The sequence below is a fragment of the Equus przewalskii genome, chromosome 2 (assembly GCF_037783145.1).
Source record: "Equus przewalskii isolate Varuska chromosome 2, EquPr2, whole genome shotgun sequence".
NCBI lineage: Eukaryota > Metazoa > Chordata > Mammalia > Perissodactyla > Equidae > Equus > Equus przewalskii.
The window spans coordinates 90252646-90258645 of NC_091832.1; the positions used below are offsets into that span (position 1 = coordinate 90252646).

A 6000-nucleotide genomic window follows, 5' to 3' on the forward strand; every position below is an offset into this window, starting at 1 on the left:
TACAGAAGATGATAGAGTACTCATATTTTTAATTCTGTATAGTGGTGGACATGCATCCAACTGACCCCAAAGCAAGTCATTTAGAATCAAATTTAGAAGAAAAGGGTACTAAATCAATCTCTGATCCTTCATGAGAGGTTCAGGCCTGATCCTAACTAGCTAACGCTATTAAGATGCAGCTCCTGGAGAAGCATGAGTAACTCACGTTCAGTTAGAAGTTCGTGAAGCTTAGACCATAATGTTTACTGACCATGAAGTCAAAGGTTCTGTAAATATCAATAAATGCTGCAAACTGTCTTTTGTCACTCCTGCTAGTTTTCTCCACAAAGTCATAAGGTGCAGGGCAACAATCAATAGTGAAATAACTGGGACTAAAATTCTGTGTACTTCTCATATAAACTTCCAGGCTGAAAAAACAAATTCTTGCAATTTCTCAAGGAGGAAACTGGCATAGATTGCAGGTTGAAAACATAGAAATTAATGAGTCAATAATCTGGGAAAACTCTTTAAAATTTTGAGATAGATTGCACAGATTCCATCCAGATGGAACCATACATACCAAGGAGTTGTTGAGAGTTAACACATTTGCAAAGATTAGAAAACTCTCGTCAGAGATACAGTAACATAAAATCCTCACTGGTTGTTTCAGTGAGTTTCAGTGTTTTAATTAGCTGTTCCATATGAGAGCACATTACCAGGAGATAACTTGAGAAGGCTTGGATCAAAAAAGTTTGGGACAGTTGCTGTCGGCTTGTCACATTTTGAAATGAGAACCTCTGCAGTGACTGTCAAAATGTGGGTTCATGTCTTTATTATTATGTTCAAGTAATGGTATTTTTGACCCAAAGTTGCCCTTGTTACGATCTTTATTAGCAGAATCTCCCGTAAGGCATTACTTTATGGAGTGTTTGCAGAAGCAATAACAAACTTCCAATAACATTTGTATTTCATAAGCTACCCAGTGCCCTCTATATTTTCATCTGTCATCTACCTCCATAACCGGGACAAGGCATTTTCACCTACTTGTCTTTGCAAACAAGGAATTATAAATGCAATGCCTGTATTTGTTTAAAACACAACTTAAAAAAAAAGGTAGCTTTCATTTTGCAACAGTCCACTGATACAAGATGAAAAGTGACGTGTACGTGTTTGTGCACACACGTGCGTGTGTTAACATGCACACGTGCACACAACACACTTCTCAGGGACAAAGTAACTAATGGAATTTGACTACCCCCATTTCATTTCACTCTGTCCGATTACACAAACACATTAAGCAGATTATAAAGACGAGATCGCTCTGGAACAGTTACGTCACAGATTAAAATGAAGGTGAAAGACTGTTTTTTACCCAGGTCAAAATATTTACCCTGAAATTGCTAGTGGATAGGGGAGGCTAATTGACATATTGTACCAGCTTAGAGGTTGCTCTGAATCAAATCTATAATCCGAGGCCCCGTGACAAAATGAAGAAAGTGGTATTTTTAAGATGAGGCGCTTCCTCAAATTATGCTCTGTAGTGATATGAGACTGGCTCTTTCTGGCAATCTTCTGGTGCCATCCTACCACTCGCTGCCATATGCAATTGCCTATTTTCCTCCAATTTCTCTCACCTTTCTCCTCCCACCTCTCTTCTTTCTCTAACTCAGTTCCCTCTCTTTATGTTTCCTTTCTCCTCTGCCTGAGCATCAACGCTGTCACCTCAGCCTCAAACTGGCTTTTAGCATTGCAGCTTCTGAACTGGCTGGGTCAGTCATTTTCAATTCTTTTCTATCCCAAAACATCTGAGGGATGTAGCAAGCACCCCCATCAGCACTCGTGGCTCTCTTCAGCACTGATTTCAGAAGGCAGAGAAGGGCATATGAGATTCCTCCAAAAAAAGAAAACTCTGTAGGTTGAAAACTTCTTCTAAATGCTTCCAATGAAGGTCTGATGAGAATGTGTCCCAACATTCCTTCCCCACCGTGAAGGGCATCTCTGCTCTGGAGCTTGCTACCCAGAGTGGTGGTCCACAGGGCAGCAATACTGACATCACCTGGGACCTGGTTGGCAATGCAGGATCTCAGACCCCAACCCCAAACCCACTGAATCAGAGTCTGCTTTTTTTTTTTTAAGGAAGATTAGCCCTGAGCTAACTGATGTCAATCCTCCTCTTTTTGCTGAGGAAGACTGGCCCTGAGCTAACATCCGTGCCCATCTTCCTCTACTTTATATGTGGGACGCCTACCACAGCATGGCTTGCCAAGCTGTGCCACGTCAGCACCCAGGATCTGACCCAGCCAACCCCAGGTCTCCGAAGCGGAACGTGTGCACTTAACCACTGCACCACCCTGCCATCCCCAAAGAGATTTAGGAAGTTATTTTTATTTATTTATTTATTTATTTTTTGAGGAAGATTAGCCCTGAGCAAACACTGCTGCCGATCCTCCTCTTTTTGCTGAGGAAGAGTGGTCCTGAGCTAACATCCATGCCCATCCTCCTCCACTTTATATGCAGGACACCTACCACAGCATGGCTTGCCAAGTGGTGCCACGTCCATACCCGGGATCTGAACCAGCAAACCCCTGGCCGCCAAAGCAGAACATGCGAATTTAACCACTGCGCTACCTGGCCGGCCCTCAGAGTCTGCATTTTAACTAGATCTTCACATTAAAGTCTGAGAATCACTGCTCTATCATGATAGGAATACAGTAAAACACAAAACACCTAATGGTATAGACGTCATTCAACGATCAGTAACAACATATGTAATAGAATACAGTAGCCCTCCCTTATACACAGGAGATACGTTCCAGGACCCCCAGGGACAGTACTGAACCCTATACATACTATGATTTTTCCTATACATACATACCTATGATAAAGTTTAATTTACAAATGAGGCACAGTAAGAGATTAACAACACTTAATAATAAAATAAGCAATTATAACAGTATACTGTACTATGAGTTACCATAGATCTTAGCAACCAGCATACAATTTTTATATTTTCCCTATTAAGTGGAGAGCTTTCACCTTTTCACTTAAAGGAAGCACTTTACAACTTCTCTTTGGCGTATCCCAATAGCCAGCATGACTACTCTTGCACTGTGGAACCATTACTAAGTAAACTAAGGGTTACTTGAACACAGGCACTGCAATATCACAACAATGGATCTGATAACGGAGGCAGCTGGCTACTGAGTCCCTAACAGGCAGGGTGTGATACAGCATAGATACACTGGACAAACAGATGATTCACGTCCCAGGCAGGACAGAGCAGGACTGTGCTGGATTTCATCACACTGCTCAGAACAGTGGAATTTTCTGGAATTTTCCTTTTAATATTTTCAGACCGTGGTTGACCACACGTCACTAAAAACATCAAAAGTGAGACCATGGATAAGGGGGGACTATGGTCTTATGATCTTTGGAGTAAATGTTTGCTTCCAACATTTAATAATTCTGAATCTTCAGGAAATTATTTAATCATCTGAAATCTCAATTAATCACGTGTAAAATGGAGAAAATAATACCTATCTTGTAGAGATAATACATATACAACTCTTAGCACAGGGCCAGGTAGAGAATAGGTATAAAATGAACGGGGTTTTGTATTTAATTGTTAATATTATTATTAATATGACTATTATTGTCATTATTTAATCTAGTCTGGCTTCACATGTTATTAAAAACTATTAAAATCAAGTTTCACAGACATTCTTCTCATCTCCTCAAAGGTTACAGAATAAAATGGACAATAACTATATGAGCAATTGCACAAAGAAAGCAATGTGCTGACAAGACAACACATTCATTCAAATCTGTTTATGCTGAGATTTTAGTGGGCATGAGCTTGAGTTTATTAGTCTGATTAAATAGCATTATATGAGTCATAAACTACAAAATCAGGAAACCACTAAGAGATGATGAGATTAAAACTTTTACCAAATAAAAAGTACATCAAAGCAGAGTGAAAATTTAGTAACAGAGAGGCTTTATCCTGTTAGATAAACTTTTTTTTATCTAATGTCAACAATATCTAATGGAATTTTTAATATTGATCGCAATCTGAACTGACTAAAATAAATAGAAGTTCCTTATAAACTCAAGCCAAACATTTAATTAAATGTACCAAACATCAAGGGCATACCTTTAATCCAGTCCCCCAAGGCAAAATGTCAGAAAAGATCTTTTACTCTTTGTCAATTTGAAAAATAAACATGTCCAGGAGAGCAGAGCCACCTCTCTTGAACAAACCACCCAGCATGCAGTTGTGCTATTTATAGCCATTCTAGGCATGAACCTTTGCCATTGAGGAGCCTGTAACTTAGGAGTAGGAATAAATAAAAACATTATTTTTAAGTTATTTCAAGCTCTTCTCTTTAGTACTTTGCATTCAACTCCCAATCCCCAATATACCTTCATCATGTTTAAAAATATAATTTTAATAAAAGATTGTTTTTACTGCTTTCACAAAACCAGATATCCTTTTGTAGTGGCTTTACCAGTAATTAAGAGATAACTATGAATCTTTTCCTAAATCTGTCCCCTTCCTACTTAGTTTCCATTAGTTGAACTTAGATGTCCAAATAATCAAAACTCATTTCAACTGGCTTTTACCAAGACCACCTCTCTGGTTTCCCAATGGTTATATTAAAATTACTAACATCCTTTACCTCTTTATTAATGTCTGAATATTAATAAATTTTTAATTTAGCTAAGCCAAATAACATTCTTATATACAAAAATTAATTTGAAATGTATATTAATAAAATAATCAATCATCTGAGGCTTAGAACAAAATTTGGTAGAAACTCAGTTGAAAATTTCTGGTGTATATATAGTAGAAAAAGGTTAAGATCTGGAGTTTCAATACAGACATCCTTTACCCATTATTCATTTAGGACAGGACTTCCAGACCACAAGTAGTATCTAGATAACTTGAAAAACCAAGGATTAACTGGAAACCCAGTCATGGGTAGAACTCCAATTTTGAATTACCTTATAAAGTAGAATACGATCCATTTTGTGGTATCAAACACCCTTCATTTAGTTTCTTCTTTGCCTGTGTTTTTGCTTTGTTTTGGTTTATTTTTAAGTCAACTTTCAATCTAGAGTTTAGGCATATGTTCTCAGCCAGCTAGGTAGATTTCAAGGGACTAGAAATAGAACAGACAATGGAAAGAGCTTCCATTCATTCATCCATCCATTCGTTCATTCACCAGGGTTAATATGTGCATGTATGTTTCTAATCTCTGGAAATTAGAAAAAAAGGTCACTGTTTTGTTGTCAAAGTGGTTAAGTTAAATATATTTTCATTAACAAGGGAAAGAAGATACTAGCCAATAATTATTAAAAATCATGGTTTCCGGGATTTTGTTAACAACTTCTTGTTTAGAAACTATGATGTGCCAGTCACTGGCATGTGATGAGCAAGACAGCAAGATCCCTGACCTCATGGATCTTAAGTTTAGTAAAGTAGAAAGAGAAGCAAACTGGTGATCAGAATAAGGCACTCAAAGCACAGAGTTCTATGGGAAGATACTGGGCCAACCCAGAATGGAGGGGTCAGAAACTCTTTCCTGGAGAAAGACGGATGTCCAAGTTGAAATCTCAGGGTGTTGACACACCTTTATTGCCATTAATGATCAAAGCAATAAAAAAGTAAAACAATGATAACCTACAACTTGTTTGCAGTATGTTACTGTTTGCAATGATTTTTTTTTTTGCAATGATTTTTTTAAAAAATAATATCCCCTATTGGTGAGTGTTTTCGAGCAGGGGAGGTAGCCTGAGAGAGTAGTGATGAGAATGGAAGAATTGGTATCATCAATGTCAGTACAATGTGGCAATATACACCAAAAAATATAAAGACAAGAATACCTTGTGACCTAAAATATCAATTTTAGCCATTTACTCTAAAGAAAAATTAAACATATGGGGAAACATTACCTATAATACCATCTGAATATCTACATGTATGATGATGATTAAATAAACAATAGCACATTTATATAA

General features: G+C 37.6%; 1 long non-coding RNA gene across 2 annotated transcripts in view; it reads right to left on the reverse strand.

The window, feature by feature from the left end:
* Positions 1-4275, reverse strand: part of LOC103549143 (uncharacterized) — a 59037-nt gene extending 54762 nt beyond the window's left edge. Inside the window, exon 1 of one of the 2 annotated variants that reach the window (XR_011537140.1) lies at positions 4133-4275. This is a non-coding gene — a long non-coding RNA (uncharacterized lncRNA). The remainder of the gene's footprint in view (positions 1-4132) is intronic. The other variant, XR_544440.2, reaches the window with a different exon arrangement.
* Positions 4276-6000: the final 1725 nt, after the last annotated feature.